The 19,918-nt window shown below is 44.2% G+C and overlaps 1 long non-coding RNA gene across 1 annotated transcript; it reads right to left on the reverse strand.

Annotated features, from left to right (window-relative positions):
• Window positions 1-15,979: 15,979 nt before the first annotated feature.
• On the reverse strand, window positions 15,980-18,986 carry LOC128329144 (uncharacterized). Its single transcript, XR_008309535.1, has 3 exons — window positions 18,875-18,986; window positions 17,011-17,089; window positions 15,980-16,053 (listed from the first exon to the last, which is right to left on the reverse strand). It is a non-coding gene; the product is annotated as an uncharacterized LOC128329144 (long non-coding RNA).
• Window positions 18,987-19,918: the final 932 nt, after the last annotated feature.

Genomic DNA, 19,918 nt, shown 5'->3' on the forward strand with positions numbered 1-19,918 from the left:
TAGAAGTGTGCATGGAACCATTTTTGGCAATTTGGTTCGAATTTGAACCAAATTCAAACCGAACCACCAGTCTGCATACCAGTTTGGTCAAACTCGCTGACAGTCCAGTTTCAATTGAGCCAGGTAGAACAGGTTTGAAGCAATTCAACCCTGTTTGAGGGGCTATGCTTGTAAAGGGGGGTCTAGTGAGGATTCCCCTTTACAAAGATAAATCATGTCTTTAAAAAGTTCCCAAGGGTGGCCAGGGGATGGCGAGAGGGCAGCTTACTGGCGGCACTGGTGGTGGCTCATCTAAACCCTGGTGCTCTCCTCAGCAGCATGTTAGGGGGCAAAGATTAAGGTACTTTACTGGCAGTGGAGGGCACCTTACGAGCGGTAGCTCCTCTAAACCTCAACTGCACCAGTTAGAGTTGGGGTGTCACTGCATAGGCCACACTCTGGGGGAAGTGCCAGGGTTTAGTGGAGCCACCACTGGTGCCGCCAGTAAGGTGCCTTCTCACAACGACCTCAGCCACCCTTAAAATGTGCTGTCGAGTCAGTGTCAACTCCTAGAGACCACAGAGCCCTGAGGTTGTCTTTGGTAGAATACAGGAGGAGTTTATCATTGCCTCCTCCCATGCAGTATGAGATGATGCCTTTCAGCATCATCCTGTATGGCTGCTGCCCAATATAGGCATCTCCCATAGTCTGGGAAACATACCAGCAGGGATTTGAATCAGCAACCTCTGGCTTGGTAGTCAAGCCATTTCCCCGCTGCGCCATTAGGTGGCTTCAGTCACCCTTAGAACCCTTTTAAAGGCAAGATTCCCCTTTGCATGTAAAGGGGAATTCTCGCCATATTCCCCTTTACAAGCATAGCCCCTCAAACCAGGTCAAACCGGTGCGTAAAAGATGGTTCTGTTCAAACTTGGACCAGCTGCTATTTTTTGAGGCCAGTTCAGTTCTATTTCAAACTGGTTCTGCACACCACTTCAAGAGTGCAGTTGTGCAGCAACCTAAAACAGCACCCCTGAATTTGCACGGCAGAACTTCCATTGTTTCCAATGGAAGTTGTGCTGCTGTACAAGTGCTATTTTGAGTACTTGCACAACTGCATTCTTGCAAAACCTTGCCGGGGTGGCTTCTGCATGCACAACAGTGGCAGCAGGTTGGAAATGCTGGTGTTGCCTTGTGCATCATGTTGACCAGTGTTACTAAGAGTCAACTAGGTAAAGGTAAAGTGTGCTGTCAAGTCAATTTTGACTCCTGGCACCCACAGAGCCATGTGGTTTTCTTTGGTAGAGTACAGGAGGGGTTTACCATTGCCTCCTCCCATGCAGTATGAGATTATGCCTTTCAGCATCTTCCTATATTGCTGCTGCCTGACATAGTAGCAGCGGGGATTCAAACTGGCAACCTTCTGCTCATTAGTCAAGCATTTCCCCACTGTGCCACTTAAGGTGACTAGACATTATTATTTCTTGTTTACACAGTCAGACAGGTGTTATTGACTGGTTTGTTTTATCCAGACATCGAGTCCTTCCCAAGGACCTGGGATGGCTGAATTTTATTGTCAATTGTTATAGATATCGTCGTAGAATATAGGCTGTTCCCAGTAAAGCTGCTTTTTGTAATTGGCTGATGGTGATTTCTGTGGCCCCTATGGTGCTGAGGTGCTCTTCAAGGTCTTTTGGGACTGCACCCAGGGCGCCAATTACCACTGGGATTATTTTGGTCTCTTTCTGCCACAGCCTTTCAATTTCAATTTGTAGATCTTTGTATTTGGTGATTTTTTCTATTTCTTTTTCTTCTATTCTGCTATCCCATGGTATTGCTATGTCGATTATTTTCAATTGTTTTTCTTTCTTCTCGACTACAGTGATATCTGGTGTATTGTGTGGCAGATGTTTGTCTGTTTGTTGTTGTTGTTGTTGTTATTTTTACATTTATATCCCGCTCTTCCTCCAAGGAGCCCAGAGCGGTGTACTACATACTTGAGTTTCTCTTTCACAACAACCCTGTGAAGTAGGTTAGGCTGAGAGATAAGTGACTGGCCCAGAGTCACCCAGCTAGTTTTATGGCTGAATGGGGATTTGAACTCAGGTCTCCCCGGTCCTAGTCCAGCACTCTAACCACTACACTACTTTAAATATTGCTGTTTTGGTAAACAGCAACTGTGTGTGACAGGACCCCAATCGAGATCAAGACTGTGGTTTGGGAGGCAAGGAGCTAAATCTTTCCCCAATGGATTAGGACCCCTGTGGCTGTGATTTGCTCTAAGAGGGAAGCTGCCATTGGCCTCGATCCCAGTCCAGATCAGGGCTCTTTGAAGCTGCTGTTTTCAAAACAAGCACCCATATCTAATGGAAGGTCAAATGATGTGCTGAAAGTTCTGTCTAGCCTGACATAATGTATGTAATGTATTTCGAATGCTTGAACGTGCTACCTAAATGCTAAATAGTATTAACTGAGTGGCCAAACAAGTCAGCATAATCTTTTACAACAGATCTAGGAATCTCTTACAATGGGATTGCACTGGAAACATTTCTTATGCTATAAAGAGAACATGGTGATAAGTCTTTTAGGAAAAGGCACTTTAGGTTCAGTTTGTGCGCTTCCACCATTTCTGCAGTCAAGGTTGTGCATGTGATGCATTCACATTAACTTTGTCCTCCTTGTGGGAGGGAAGAAGAACTGTACAGATCATCCATGCATGTCTCCGTATAGTTGCAGTGAGAGCAGGCACACATTATGAACATAGACATTGCCTTATATTGAGTAAGACCATGGTCCATATAGCGAATTGTCTACTGGCAACAGCTCTTCAAGCTCTTAGGCAGAGGTCTTTCCCACTGTAGGCATCTTCAGATCCTTTCCATTGATGATGCCAGGAAGTGAATATGACACCTTCTTTGTGATAAGCACATAACTGGAGCCATTCATATGATCTACTGGGAAGGAGGAAACCTTTCCTCCCCTGCACCGCCCAAGAATTGGTTGTTGCTCAGTGGGAGCGCGACGTACACTCCCACATGATCAGTCATGCTCTGTACAGAGCTGAGAAAGGTGGATTGATTTGAGGCTGGAACTTGTTCCGGCCTCTGTGAATCCCACAATACACCGTGTGGCATGCGCAATGCATTGGGGGATTCCCCCAAGAGACAGGCTGGAAGCAGCCCGTGCTCACACATGAGTAGGTAGCCAGGGTAAGGGAGTGCTTGGTCCCTTAACCTCGGCTTACAGCTAGGCTTAAAAGCCAGGCTAAGTGGCACTGACCCACCTGGATCAGGCCCAATCCTAGCGGTTCTCACATGCAGCCTAGCCCAGGCTGGGCATTCTTAGTCCACACGATGCATGTGAGAACAGCCTCATATCACTGAATTATGGCCCCTCCCTAAGCGAAGCTCTGTCAAACTGGACACAAACCAGCAGCCTCAAGATCACCACCAAATGATTCCTCTCTTATAAAAGGGGTCACTTTAAATGAGGGTATGAACCAGGTCTACATGCATTGAATCTACCACATCTGTAGCGTTTGAATAATTGACTCTCAATCCCCAAAGCTCTCTTCAGTGGGTTGTCATCAGTGTGGGGTTTTGGAAAACCAGTAAAGTGCTCTCAGACATCTATGACATCTTTCGAACTTTGAACTAAACGCTAAGCAAGATGTTGGCTCTCAAGACTAAGTGGACATATAGAGCTCATTCAAAAGAGGCAATTAATAGATTATTAGCCCATCAGAAACAAACCGAGGAACAGGCACATGGAAAAGAAGGCAGAGGACAATATTTCCACATGTACTTTTGTCTCATAGCCCTGAAGCATGCACTCCGTACTGCGGCAGTTTGACAGTAACATTCCATTTTTTGCATTCCTGGAAGAGAGAGCTCATTGAGCTATAACTCCCCATTTTCTGGCTTAAAAGCTACCACGGTTTCCATGGATTGCATATCTCTAGGTCACGAATGTTCCCTGTGTGATATGCAGAAAGACTCAGGTGAGGGGGAGGGGGGAGGGAAAAATATGATAAAATAAAAATGTTTTTAAAAACCCATACAGTTTTCTCTGAACAAAACCACCCCTTTACCTGTTACAAAGAGCAGGCTGAAATAACCTGAAAAAGATCCGGATCGTGCTGGCACTCGAATTTAAGATACAGATTGATTGATCTCTTTAATCTAATATTTGTTCATGGGGTGGCTGTTTTCTTTATTGTGGTGGCACCTGCTAGTGCCGTTACAGTGAAAGGCTTACTGTATTTCTATTATGAGTGCCAGTTTGGGGCTTTAATATCTCAGCAGGTTTGCAAGGCTTTGGGCTAAAGGCCAGCTTAGATGTTGTCAATCCACAAGCATAATTTTAAAAAGAGAAGAGTTAAAATCTACACATTTTATTGCTTCTTTTAAATCAAAATGTTGAACTAGTGAGGGAATGGAAAACAGTAGAGAGAAGATGGATTTCAGTAAACTATCTGATATAACATCTCTCACATATTCTTCTCAACTTGAATCATATTATTTTGCACAAGAAAACATTGTCAGGTGGGCTGAGTCTATGATGACAAATCATGCAATATCTGTATATATAATCATGCAATATAATCTGTATATATAAAAGCTATTTCCCATCATTCCATCCCACTCTCCCAACATTTTGTCACACTGCAGTGTGACCAAGAAACAGAAACACAGGATAGGCCTTTGCATATGGTTCAATATAATAATAATTTGGCACCTTTAGTACAGGTATGCATTGTGCTGTTTTATTTATTTATTTATTTATTTATTTATTTAAAATATTTCTTTTTCTCATTTTATTATGGCATTATTTAATAATATCTGATATAAGCAACTTTAGAGAGGTGCATCAATAAAAGCCTGTTTAGAATTTTAAAGAAAAAATTCACAGTTCAGTACTGGTTTGCAATAACTTTTTAAAATTGTCATCTTAAGACTGAAAGTGGCTAAATATTATGCCCTCTCCACTTTCTCAACCCCATTTGACTCTTTGCTCAGATCTGGTAGAACCAACCCTCTTCATATTATCTCCTTGCTGGTTGCTAGGATCTGATATCCTGTTCAATCTGTAGGCACAAAATATATAAATTATAACATGTGTAGGGATATAACAAAGGTTACATCCTTACACTTTACCCTCTTCTCCCATAATACTAGAATAATAAAACTTTACCCTCTTCTCCCATAATACTAGAACTTGGGATGACCCAATAAAATTAATTGGCAGCAGATTCAGAACAGGTAAAAGGAACTTTTGGATGCCAAAGGAACTTCATAGAATTTGCTACCACAAAATGTGGTGATGGCCACTAGCTTAGATGCTTTTCAAAGGGATTAGAGAAGATCACAGAGGATAGGTCCATCAACAGCTATGAGCCAATATCAGGGCTGGCCTGTCCACTAGGCAGACCCAAGGGGTCATCCAGGCACAGTTTCTCAACCACCAGTCCCTGGACCGCTGCTGGTCCCCAAAGGGTTGAGTGCCGGTCCCTGACTGGGAGTCACCCCCCCCCCAACAACTGCAATCAAGGCACTCACTTCCTCAATTTTGCACATGGCACGGAAGAGGAAGGGTATCACGGAGGCGTGGGACCCTTCTCGTGCCTTGCCTCCACATGCTGCTGAGATCTTCCTACAGCTATCTTATTCCCTATCATTACAGCTTCAGACTGTATGCAGTGCGGGGGCATCAAGGAAAAGGTATGGCAGTGGGTACCACTTGAAGGGCTGCTGGTTCTTGCATGCTCATTGTTTGCAGCCAAAGGTTGGTTGGTTGAAACCCAGCTGCCTGTTGCGGCTGAGGCGCCTTGAGAGGGAACGCTGTTTCCCTCTTGCATTGGTGGGGCGTTGTGGTCCCTCAATCCTCTGTAACCCCCTGGTCTGCACTGCTGGTGGAAGACGGCGGTCCCCTTTGTGACCTCGCCAGGGGGTGGAACTTCTGGCTGGGATCATGCCGCAGGGAGGGCTAAGTGGCAGAGGGAGGGAGGAGGGCTGCCTTGGCTCGGGCTTTGCAGAAAGGGAGTGCAGGTGGACCTTCCTTGGGGGAGGGGGAGCAAGTACGCATACCAAGGAGGGCTAAGTGGAGGAGGGAGGAGGCGTGGTGTGGGGGAGAGGCAAGATACCATTTTGTGTGTTCATGCAAAAGGGTCATTGGATGAATGGCACTGGAATGAAGTGACCCTGGGGATTTGGAGGAGCTGCGCAGGTTTCATTAGGTCCGCCTCACAAAGTGCACATCTAAGAGCAGGATCCAGATCAAGCCAGGTGATCATGACCAAACAGCATTGACACAAATGAGAGATGACTAAATTAATTTCAGTGGGTGGTCCTGACTAACGTCATCTGGATCCGGCCCTGCAACTACACAACTCCTGCTAAAACTCCACCTCCATCATGAAAGGGTTAAACTGTAGACTTCCGGCTCAACTGAACTTGCCCAGCTCTCCTTTCCTCACCTCCTTTTTTGCTTTGCTTGACATCCAGCCTGATGAAGCATTTGGGGGAATTCAAAAGCTTGCTTGTGTGTTGTTTTCATTGGCCCCATGTAGCTTTTGAATTTTTCAAGAGGAGAGGAGAGCTGGTCTTGTGGTAGCAAGCATGACTTGTCCCCATAGCTAAGCAGGGTCTGCCCTGGTTGCATATGAATGAGAGACTTGATGTGTGAGCACTGCAAGATATTCCCCTCAGGGGATGAAGCCGCTCTGGGAAGAGCAGAAGGTTTCAAGTTCCCTCTCTGGCTTCTCCAAGATAGGGCTGAGAGAGATTCCTGCCTGCAACCTTGGAGAAGATAATACTGAGCTAAATAGACCAATGGTCTGAATCAGTATATGGCAGTTTCCTATGTTTCCTATGTTTCCTAATGGCCCAACATCCCCTCTCCATTGAGTAATCACAAGCACCCCCACCCCGCACATACTGAAGAGATACTGGAGACAAATTTGTTCACCCAGGCTTTTAGATTTAGGGGTTCTCAACCTTGGGTCCCCAGATGTTGGTGGACTTCAGCTACCATAATCCCCAGCCATAATGGCCAAATGCCATTGTGGTTGAGGGTTATGAGAGTTTAACTGAGGGACCCAAGGTTGAGAACCCCTAATATTCCATGTTTGCAAAAGATTCCAAATTTAATGATTTTAATGCTTATATTATTTTAATTGTAAACTGCCCAGAGATGCAAGTTTTGGGCAGTATAGAAGTCTGATAGATAGAGAGATAGAGAGAGATAGTGATAGATAGAGATAGAGATAGATAGATAGATAGAGATAGATAGATAGATAAAGATAGATAGATAGATAGATAGATAGATAGATAAGATAGATAGATAGATAGACAGATAGATAGATAAACTTGAAACCCCTTTACTAGCTGCTGGTCCGGGAAACTGCGCATGAAGAATGTAGCGGTCCTTGAAACTCTGCACGAAGAATTTAGCAGTCCTTGACTCCAAAAAGGTTGAGAAACACTTTTCCAGGGCATCAATTATTGGTGAGAGGGTGCATAAACAGCACCAGAATATAACACCACCAATTACTCTTTCCATCCCTCTTGTATTGCACCACTGAACCCTGATCCACAAAGGCCTGGACATTCTGAACCCCATAATACACACTGTCTTCTTTGCTCATTTCACTTCAGCCCTGATATGCAGCTAGTCTCATAAGATGCTCTCCCTCTCTTGAGTATGAATTGTTTGTCTCTGTGTTAATTTCCAAAAAGAAATGGTCTCAGACCAGATTTCCAAATTAAGAGTAGCATCTTTTCCTCTCGGAAGTGTTATGAGTTTTGCCCCCCAAATAGAGTGGAAACTACTGTATCCCACAGTACTGTATCCTCAAACCCGTGCAGGCTAGTTAGTTGCTGGGGTCATTCTACCTCATGAATGAGCAGCTTGCGTGGCTCATGGTATAGCCAGGCCTCTGCCCTTCTCAGCTGGGGTGGGGTGGGTGGTGCCAAAATCCAACTTTGCCTAGGGCAGGGATTCTCAACGTTGGATCCCCAGATGTTATTGGACTTCAACTCCCATAATCCCCAGCCTCAATGACCTTCGGTTGGGGATTATGGGAGTTGAAGTCCAATAACATCTAGGGACCCAACATTCAGAACCCCTGGCCTAGGGCACCAAACACCCTAGGGTTAGCCCTGACCAGGATGACCTAATAGAAACTCCATGTTCAGCAGCATCCCGCTGACTATCAGCTGCTGGGAGGTGGGCAACAAATCCAGTACACCAGCTAATGATTATGGTCCAGTAGCAGAACACATGCTCTGTATGCATAAGACCCCAGGTTCAATAACCAGCCATCTTCCCTTGAACAAACTGGGCTGGAACATGGATGGCTAAATTCTGACAGTACTAGGCCAGATGGGGCAAATACAGTCTAAGGCAGCTCCTATTTTCGACATGAAAATCAGTCCTGTGTCAACTAACAGCTCTTCCAGCTCTCTCAAGATTCTCGCCTCCTAGGAAACATAATTCCACTCCCCATTATATGTGCACATAATACTAGCTTATATACCTGTATGTTTAACAACACTGTCTGTAGCACAAACATGTTTTTACATTTTTGTCCCTTTCATTAAGCTCTACTAGTTCCATCACAGGATTTCTTTGCTTTTTAAAAATGCAATTCCATACTGTAGTAAACCTAAATGACAAAAATCATCAAGCATATGTTGCCTAAGCCATATAAATATGCATGTATGTTAAAGACGTGGCACAGGCAGGTGCACAGGAAATCTTCATAAAGTTAACATCTACTGCAGTGGTAATAAACCGATGTTCTCTATTCAAATACTAGTTGGGTTTTTGCAAACATTTACCACCACTGTGTTGTTTTAAGCAGCTCCACTAATACTCGATAGCATCAAGCTGGCAATCCCCCCCCGCCCCCACTCCCTGTAACAAAGAAATAGAGGGAGTTTATTAAAGTATAAATGCCATTTTCATCTTGCAGCATTAACTGTGTTGTGTGTATCCCAAAGGTACTGAGCTAGTCAAAGCAAACAGCTGTGCCACCTACTTGCAACAGTTGTACACCCACCACAATGCACCAGTGGGAGGAGCAGGTTAAAGAAAGCCATAAAGCTGATAGTGTACCTCACTTAGCAGTTTTCTTTCTAGCTCGAGGGAAATTTCATCCCTTTTGAGAATAGGCATCGTATGTAGAGCTCATAGCACTGAGGATTCTTCTGCAACTCCTCTCCTATAAACCACCTACTGCATTTTTATGTTCCACAATCACATGCACCAAAATAATGTTTAGCAAATTAACATCAAGCAAAATAAAAGGCATATCAACCAACTTAGCAGGCAGCGTTATGTTCTTGAGCATGGAGGGCATTGTGTGACTGTTAAACTAAATTTTCTTGCTGCTTCCTTGGAGAAGAATGATTCGTTTTAGAATGAGCATGCATATGAAACACATTTAACAATACGAGTAACAACAATTAGATATCATCCATAGTGATGGCCTAAATGGAAATAGATATATTTAAATTGTTTGGGTAGATCCAGGTGGTGGATGTTTGACAAGGAATAGGTATGTATCCTTCAGAAATTAAGTGAGTTGCTAACTCCATCCTTCACTAGTTCATAAGAACATAAGTCAAACCTTGCTGGACAGGCCCAAGGCCTATCTAGTCCAGCATCCTGTTTGACACAGTGGCCCACCAGATGCCTCTGGGAATCCCACAGGCAAGAGCTGAGGGCATGCCTTCTCTCCTACTGCTAATCCCCTGTAACTGGTATTTAGAGGCATCATGCTTCTGAGGCATCTTTTCAACCTGGCTTTTAATAATATTTAATTGATTTTAAATGATTTTTAAAATGAGTTTTGTGTCTGCTTTTATTTTATGTTAAATATTTTGGGATGTGAACTGCCCTCAGCCATCTGAGATAGACAGTATATAAACAGACAAACAAACAAACAAACAAACAGATTCCTAGAGAAAGTTGGCAACTCTATTTAGCATAATACTGTACAGTACAAGGTTTCAGAAGGGAAAGGAAGAATGCTATTCTCTGCAAGTGCCAAACAATGCTACAAGGCCCCCTTTACAGGCTTGCTAAAGCCCTGAACAGGAGTTTGTCGGGGCAGTGGGGGCGGTGGGGGGTGCACTGAAACATTTTGATGATGGTCCTCATTTGTTCCCCCTAATACAAGTTTAGGCTGGGGGATGCCTAGCAATTCAGAAGTGAAATGAGCCACTCAAATATCAAAAAAGGTAGTGGTTTCTACATTCACAGGAAACTTCCCAGGTATTAAGTATATTCATTTGTAAAGTGGGGGGAAAATACATTCAAAAGAAAACTGGACCAAGAAGGATTTGACAGCCAGCATGTTGTAATGGTTACTCTTACACAGAGCTGATTTAAATGTTTTACTTGCCACAGGAATGAGCTATCATTTTGTAGGCAGGTTACCTAGGAAGTCTTTCAGAAGTGCAAAAAAGGGAGAAAGCTTGAGGAGCAGCTCCGTATTTAAAAAATTTTGTGCAGTGAGAAAAGATACTTCTAGGAGATAAAGATATTAGGGATTTGCGAAGCAGCTCAAGGTTGAGCTGGTTCACCATCGAACTGTGCCAGCTTAAGGGCTCACCCTCGAGTAGAACCCCATGGGCTGGCTCTCAGCCAGTTCAGGGTTTGAATAGTTGGATAGATAGATAGATAGATAGATAGATAGATAGATAGATAGATAGATAGATAGATAGATAGAGTGTGTGCCTCCAGGGGGCGCTGTCACGGCTGCAGAGGAGCCTCCGAAGGTTCCCCCTCACATGGTCTTCTTCGGGCTGTTTAGGCCCGCTTTTCAACAAAGCTTTCCAAAGCAGTTTACATGGATGAATGAATGAATGAATGAATGAATGAATAAATAAATAAATAAATAAAATTTTCAGCCCTCTTCCAGCTCACAGTGGCCATTTTGAAGGCCGCCGCGCATGCGTTATTTGCATACTCGGGTTGCCCAAACTGTCTTGAACTCCAGCCGAACTGGAGTTCTAGCTTAGGGGCACAAAACTGAACATGCCTGATCCAATTCGATTCCAGTCCAGACTCGAACCAAACCAGGAAAACCGGTTTTGTGCACACCCCTAAAAAATATAATTTGGTGGGGATAGTTCAGAAAAATGAGGGGATAACTCAAATCCTTAGGGGAGGATCTTTATCCTGAGTCTTTCCAGAGGATGTGCTTCACTTTGGACAAGTAAGCTGGAATAGCTGATGAAGGAAAGGCATTAATCTTCTTATGAGTAAGGAAGGTGGGTAACCCTGTGGTATGTTTCCCACACCTTGGCCATATTGTTTACAAGCATTCACTGAATAAATCTTAAGTTCCTCCATCCTAACCTGCCAGTGACATGCCCACCTGGTCCAAACCACCCAGTTCAAGCTTACTACCAACAGAATAAATTAGCAAGATGGGATCAGAGAAAGTTTTTATAAAATAGACAAGAGTCATGTAGTGAGTTCTGTTGATCAGTTCAACAAGCAACTTGTCTTAGAAGTGCTGATTGCTTTGGCAAGTATAATGTCTAGACTGGCTTATAGCAATAACAATACATAGAAATAAGTCTCCCATAGCACCATTAGCACCAAAGGTATAAATAAAACTCCTGTAGTTCTTCTAAGTGATGCTTATTTAAGGACAATATCTACATATCAAGGGATGTTTAGGCTCTGTCATCTGGATCCCTGGCTCCAAAAATAATAGGAACCATACAAGCAACTACTGAGTGTGCATTTAAAAGGAAAAAGACTCTTTAACTACAGCATGATTAGTTGTGACTTTCTTCCTGTCTGTTCAGTATAATTAACCAGGGCTTTATCTTACCATTATCCTTGTATGCATTAGGGACTTAGTTTAGGAACATACTCCTCACAGGACTCTAATATATCCTTATCTCCTTGTACTAATTGAGTTATCTCATACTGTCACACAGGCAGGCACTACAGAAAAGATATGAAGAAGAGAATTAAAGTGATTTTGGCATATTGTTTTTGTTCACAGAATGTTAGCCAGGTGATCACAGTAATATGACCCCATCTATTGTCTGGTTGTTCCCAACCTTTAAGAAGATATTTAGAAGTATCCTATTAGCATAGTGCAACCTTTCTTATATTACATCTGTAGCACCAATTATCTCATTCTCTTAATCATGGCAAAATAAAATGTTTAGGCAATTCTCTGCCTATTCCCAGTCCCAAGAAGAGAGCATCTTCTTCGCTATGAGCCCCACCGCCCATTGAGGTCACTTGAGGAGGTCCGTCTCCAGTTGCCGCCAACTCGTTTGGTGGCTACACAGAGACAGGCCTTCTCGGCTGCTGCCCCGAGATTGTGGAATGCGCTCCCTGCTGAGATACAATCCTCCCCATCTCTGGCAATTTTCAAAAAACACCTGAAAACACATGTCTTCAACTAGACTTTCTCAACTTTTAAAAACTTGTTTTTAAATTCTTCTGATTATTTAATTGTCGTTTTACGATGTTTTTAATTGTTAATTATTGTTTTTATGCTTTATTATTTTTGTTTTAATTATAAACTGATTTTAATGGTGTTTTAATGTAAACTGCCCTGAACCTTTTGGAAGGGCGCTATAAAAGTTTTAATAATAAATAAATAAATAAATAAATAAATAAATAAATAAATAAGAATTCACTTTCAGTCATTTACATTTACATTCATTTACTAACACGTGCTTGTGATCTGGACTAACTGAAGATGAAAGCCAGTGTGGTGTAGTAGTGAATGTGTCAAACTAGAATCCAGGTTCAAATCCCCACTTAACCATGAGGCTCACTGGATTACTGTTGTTGCTTCCCTGCAGGAGAAGAGACTAGGGATGTGCACAAACCAGTCCGGAGGCCATGTTGGAGGCCTCCGAACTGGTTCGGAACCGGGCCGGTCCAGCGGTCCGGCACTGGGGGGGTCGAACTTTAAGGGCCGGGGGGTAGTACTTACCCCTCCCGCCGCTCTTCCCCCTCCGGCGCGGTATTTAGTAGTGAAGTTTTGGGGGCGGCAGCGTTCCTCCCGGCCCCCCCTGCCCCCGTCGTTGCCCAGAAGTAGTGTAACTAGCAGCACGCATATGCTCATTGTGGCGCACGCGTGCCGCAACGGGCACATGCATGCTGCTAGTTACACTACTTCCGGGCAATGATGGGGGCAGGGGCGGCAGGGAGGAACACTAAGTACTACCCCCCCACCCTTAAAGTTCGACCCCCCCTCAGTGCCGGACCGCACCTCCGTGGTTCTGTGCACACCACTAGAAGAGACACACCTTCAGCTACTGCTTCTGGACTTCTTATTGACATCTGGTGGGCCACTGTGGGAAACAGGATTCTTGAGCCTGATCCAGCAAGGGTCTTCTTATGTTCTTATCTGACTCATTGGTGGGTCAGGTCTGATCAGCATCCAGGTGCAGAGACAGCCAAATGGCAGCCTGGGTCCAGCCCTGCCCGGTAGCCTCTCAAAAGATGTCCCAGGTACGTGATGTCACACACACGGGGCATGGCTCGGGCTCCATGAGAGCCCCGAGGGAACTCCTCCCACCCACTGCCCGGGCTCCGGCAGCTCTACCCTTTTATTTCAGGCAGCGTTTGCTGCCTGCAAGCCTCTATTTCCCTTTCTCTCCTTCCATTGAAAGGGAACTAGAAGCTTTCAGGCAGCAAACGCTGCCTGAAATGACAGGGCACAGGTGGCTCGGGGTTCACCGGATCCAAAGTGGTGGGCAGGGAGAGTTCACTCAGGGCTCTTATGGAGCCTGAGCCAACCCCCACCTGCAGGCTTCGGTGGCCCCTACCATTGGCGGCCCGTGTTCTTTGAACATGTTCGCACAATAGTAGCTCTGCCCCTGTCAGCAACAATATATCAGTCTTTCAGAGATGAAGAAAATCCCATGCTCTAGTCAAGTACTTCAAGCCTGATGAGTAACAGTCTCAAACTCATGTTTTAAAGTTCCCAGACAGTGTCACAGTAAGGCAACACAAATAGATAAGTAATAATAACAATACCCCTACAGCATACCTATCCTGCCGCTATTTATCTCCCCACTTTTTCAAACAGCAGGGAATAGAACAGCAGGAAGTGTGAGTCCACACTTCCTGTTGCTCAGTTCCCCTCCCTCTGCCTTTTGAAAAGGCAGTTAGTGTGCTGGAGATATGACGCTATAGGCATCAGCTCTCAAACTCAACAATTCCCATTGACCATTGGGAACATTAGGAGTTAAAGCAGAGAGTGTATAGGACTCCCACATGTTCTTTCTTTGCTCTTGTATCTCTGCTCTAAGTCTCTTGTGATTGGTAGACTGAAACTCTTAGGACACTCCCATCTTCTTTGTTCTCTCTGTTCTTTCATCTTCCTTCCACCATGAGGAAGCAAAGCTAGTACAGCGTGCAGGCTTTTCTGTCTAAGTCTGTAACTTCTTAAATAAACCGTTACTTGTTTTAGACCTTAAGCAATCTATCTCCTCTATGAGCTCATCAGACTGGATTTCTCTGTTAAATAATGGGTTGAATCAGATTCTCCCCTACAAGCAGACCAGTGAAAAACTGTTTTAGGTGTCACAGGAAATGGGCTCTGACGGGGAAAGAGGGGGAGGATTGTTGTGGTCAGGGGAGGAAAAAATTTCTATGGCACACCAGATGCCTCAAACATGGGTATGGGGCAGTGGCTTACCAAGCCACCTCAGGTGCTGGCAGGCTGCAGGCCAAACCTAGTGCTGGTAATATTTAAGTTTCTCCATTTCTCGTTGAAAAAAGAACTTGGGAGTGTGCAGTGCAGCAATATTTATTATTCTGGGATGTCTAGACATTAGTAAATCATTCTAGAATGGAAGAGACAATTCAAATAACTGGGATTGATGAAACCACAACTACAATTGCAGGCTTTCTTTTGGCAGGGTTCTTGTGCCTTTACCAAATACATCACAGGCCACAAGCAGCTAGAGTGTACCTCATCCCCTCACCATGCCAGGCAATTGCCAGTTTCAAAGCCATTATGCAGCTGTTAAAGGCACAGGAGTCCTGCCAGAAAAATAAAGTTGACAACCTGATGCTTACTTGAAAGTAATTCTTCAACCTTTATGGAGGGCTTTTCAGATAAGAGCTTTAGAGATTTTTTAAAAATGAAAGCAGAGGCTCTCAGCATTTCAAGTGCTGAGACTTTGAGAAAGCACTAAATATCATATCATCATCTTGTCACTTATTTTCAGCTAATCTTTGGCCCTGTTAGCAAGAGAATCTCTCCCCCCCCCCATGCATCAAATTAGACAGTAGACCCACTCGGAAATATATCAGAGTGAGCATAGGGATGTCACAAAGGGTTTGTGCCCAAATCAAGCTTCACGTTAGTCAGGCAGAACTCAACATGTCATCTGCATTTGACATCTGGCTCCTTCCTCGCTATCACTCTGTGGTTGGTACAAGAACCGATTGATATCGAGGAAAGACACTAAAAATGGAAGTGCCTTCCTGCTTTGCTCTCATCAAAAATCAACAGACCCTCTTTTGAAACTCCGGAAAGAGAACAACGGGGCCAAGCGTTCCCTAATCTAAAAAGAGCCAGGTGAAACAGCTGCAGACAGCTTCCTGTAAACCACAAGGAGTTGAGGATGGTGATGACGATAATAAATAAATTAAATGGAGAACATTTTAAAAGAGCTGCCTTCAGAGGTCGCCTTTCAAGTGTCAGTGTGGTGTAGTAGTTTGAGTATTGGATCAGGACCAGGGAGACCTGAGTTCAAATCTCCATTCAGCCATAAAACTCACAGGGTGACTCTGGGTCAGTCACATATCTCTCAGCCTAACCTATCTCACAGGGTTGTTGGGAGGATAGATAGATAGATACTTTATTTACAGCCAATGGCCAAAATAAAACACCACCACAAACAATAAACGTTATTTCAGCATTCAGCATTAACTCAACCATTACCTTCAGCATCAATCAATGAACTATGAATTCTAATTGCAATGTAACAAAATTTTGCTACAACATGAGAGATGCAGAGTGCATTATCTTCGAGTAAAAACTTCACCAGCAAATCATCCGATTGACTTTGAAACCTAGAAAGAAGTGGCAAAATCAAATGATATCTAATATTACTATAGAATCTACAGAGCAATAAAATATGAGCGATTGATTCAGGTTTGCCCGAACCACAAGGGCACAAGCAAGCCTCCAGGAGTAGATGTTGAAATCTCCTTGTTAATATAGCTGAAGGAAAGGCTTTAAAATGTGCTCTTGAAAAAGCCCAGTGAAACTTTCTGACAGCTATGGCAGACAAATATGAAGCTGGAAAGAAACCCACCCTGGCCTTAAACTGATTGTAAAATGCTGGCAAATAGGGGTGTGCACGGAATCGCCACACTGCGGTCCGGCACTGGGGTGGGGGTAGCTTTAAGAGCGGCAGGGGGGTTTACTTACCCCTCCCGCCGCTTTCCCGCTGTGGCGCCGTAATCTTGGTCGTGCGCACGCTTCACGTCTCTGACGTGCGCGCGCCTGCGCGCGCAAAGCACTTCTGGGAGGTTTGCAGACCAGCGGCGGGGAAGGCGCAGCAGGGAGGTATCCTGCCGCCCCAATTACTTTGAAGATTACGGCGCCACAGCGGGAAAGTGGCAGGAGGGGTAAGTAAACCCTCCCGCCGCTCTTAAAGCTACCCCCACCCCCGAACCGAACCACCAAGGTCCGGACCGGTCTGGGCCAATCCCTACTGGCAAACAAGATGACTCGTTCTGGAGCTCCATAGCATTTAGACATTGATGTACTAATTTTTTGGTATTCACTGGGTCAGTGTCTAGTATATTATCTAGTATTTTTATTTTATGTTTCTTTTTAGATTGTGAGCCCTTCGGGGACAGGGATCCACCCCTGAGAATGTCCTAATCTAGACCAGAGTAATAGCAACAGAGCCACAAAGCATGGTTTTAGCCTTCCTTCCACAACCCTGCTGCTCAAACTCAGAAAGTGCCCTTAAAAAGGGCTTTTAATTCCCAAAATGCATTGGATAGAAATAAATGCACCTGTGAGGCTTCTGTGAGGTTGTTCTCCTTCTTGTTTCTTCAGTAGTGCCTCTGCCTCTTTTTTCTTTTGGAGCTAGAACTGGACAATGAAAGCCAAAAAATAAAAATAAAAAAAAATCTAATTGCTTACATTGTAGGTTATGGTGTGCAATATGTAACCTGTGAAGGCAAACACAAATGTCCTAATAATCTTCCTGCCACTTTTCATGCATGCGCATAGGTGCTCAGGCACGTTGCTCCCAGTTACCTAACGTGACCTGTGTTGCAAAGAGTCTCCAACAAGGAGTAATACTGGCATGTGGCTAAGTCATCCTTCTAAACTAGCCTTTCAAAAGCTACTTAGCCCACAAAAATGCACACACCTGCCTGTCCATGTTTACCTATTTGGGGCACATTAGCAGCCTAAAAGAAAAATGAATCACCTCTCTTCCAATTTCCCAAAGTTCTCTGCCTGACCACTTGGAGGCCATGAAATGCAGATCGCATAAGTAATTTACAAGCCTGAGCTGTTGGTGTGGTTCTGTTTTTCAACTGTGTCTTTTCAGGAGCACAAAACATTCTGGCCTCAGGGTAGCTACATTTAAAAACAAACAAAATCATTTCTTCTATCTGGGAAGTGCTGAGGCACAGTGGTCTTAGAACCCTTTTTCAAAACCAAAACTTCATTCCTTGTAGGCACTCTGCACATACTCATGGGCACTAAGATTTTAGTACCAGATGTCTTGGAAACAAAAGCCCATTGGCTTTTCCAGATGTCTTGGAAACAAAAGCCCAGGAGTTTGTGTATAATGAACACCTGAAAAGGTTGAAGTAGTTCTGACTCTCCCCATATACTGTGTATATGTATATGTATATGTATATGTATATGTATATGTATATGTATATGTATATGTATATGTATATGTGTGGCTCGCAGCCGGTTCAGGGTTTGAATAGTTGGATGGATGGATGGATGGATGGATAGATGGATGGATGGATAGATAGATAGATAGATAGATAGATAGATAGATAGATAGATAGTGTGCCTCCAGGGGGCACTGTCACGGCTGCATAGGAGCCTCCAAAGGTTCCCCCTCACACGGTCTTCTTCGGGCTGTTTAGGCCTGCTTTTCAACAAAGCTTTATATGGAGCCTCTGTGTGTATAATTGTCCATGGGGTGTGTTCCTTGCAGAAGTTGGGTGACATATACCAGGTGCCATATGGAGTAAGTGTTAGTGTGTTTGGAGGGAAGATTTCTTTATCTACCCTTGATGCAGTGGAAGTGGACAGGTAAGGTAACTGCTCATTAATATTGTCTGGAAATATGGAGTTAAAGTTCTAAATAAAGTAGTTTATTTGGGAAATCTATCAGGGAGATATATAAGGCCTACATGCCTTGCTGCTAGCTACATAAAGGAAGAGAAAAGGGAGAAGAAGGAAGTCTCTCTCTCCAGGTGAGAGAATGAAACCTGAGACTATCAGTAACAAAGGGGAACATAGGAAACTGCCATATACTGAGTCAGACCATTGGTCTATCTAGCTCAGTATTGTCTTCACAGACTGGCAGCGGCTTCTCCAAGGTTGCAGGCAGGAATCTCTCTCAGCCCTATCTTGGAGATGCCAGGGAGGGAACTTGAAACCTTCTGCTCTTCCCAGAGTGGCTTCATCCCCTGAGGGGAATATCTTGCAGTGCTCATACATCAAGTCTCCCATTCATATGCAACCAGGGCAGACCCTGCTTAGCTATGGGGACAAGTCATGCTTGCTACCACAAGACCAGCTCTCCTCTCCTCTTTGTAATAACACTTTTTTTAGTATTTTGATCCTGTTGGGTTAGTAGCAATCAGAGCAGAGAAAGAATGGTCAGAGAGGGAATGACCTTACTGGCTATCTCTACCCTTATGCCCCTAGTGGTCAATAGGGTTGCTGCTGCTAAGAGTCAATGCCATCAGGAGCTGCATCTCCAACAGTAAGGAAACTTTGCTCCTGAGTAACATAATTCCAGAGTAAGGAGAGCTGTAAATGTCACCTACATTCCACATTCATTGTGATGAATGCATCTGTGGAATGTATGCATGTATGGAGGTTGGATGTGGAATTTCCACTTGACCCCATATATTCATTGTATAGAGATGAATGCCTGAAAATGGGTCATGCCACCCATATTGTGTATATTTTATCTCAAGCCTGTCGAGGTCTGCAGTATGTGTGTGTTCTAATTTAGAGGGGGAAAGTGAACAATACATCAGTATAACGAATTACCTGTTGCTTTAGATCTGTCTGTCTTCAAAAACCGTAAGCAACAATGAGCAGATTTAAACCCTATTCCAATCCTCTTGTGTCAATTCAAAATCAGTTAATAGCTCCAGTGCTCCAGCAGTCTCCTTCACTTGCCTTCCTTACCTGCTTCCTTACACACATATCCATCTCTGCCAGTATCTCCTCCACCACTCTGGCACTCTTTGCACTATCAGCTGCACAAACCCCAAGTCCACCTATGTACGTCTTGGGGTGCAATGAAACCCCAGAGTCCAAGTTAATCATAACTTGGCCAGGGGTGCTTTCTATCAGCTCCAGCTGATACGCCAGCTGTGCCCACTTCTCGGGATCAATGACCTCAAAACTGTGGTACATCTGCTGGTAACCTAGAGACTTAACTTAGAGCCAGCATGGTGTTTAGAGCCAGCGTGGTGTAGTGGTTAGAGTGCTGGACTAGGACCAGGGAGACCCGAGTTCAAATCCCCATTCAGCCATGATACTAGCTGGGTGACTCTGAGCCAGTCACTTCTCTCTCAGCCTAGCCTACTTCACAGGGTTGTTGTGAAAGAAAAACTCAAGTATGTAGTACACCGCTCTGGGCTCCTTGGAGGAAGAGCGGGATAGAAATGTAAAAAATAATAATAATAACCTCCAGACTTGACTTTTGTA

The sequence above is a fragment of the Hemicordylus capensis genome, chromosome 6, assembly GCF_027244095.1.
Source record: "Hemicordylus capensis ecotype Gifberg chromosome 6, rHemCap1.1.pri, whole genome shotgun sequence".
Classification (NCBI taxonomy): Eukaryota; Metazoa; Chordata; class Lepidosauria; order Squamata; family Cordylidae; genus Hemicordylus; species Hemicordylus capensis.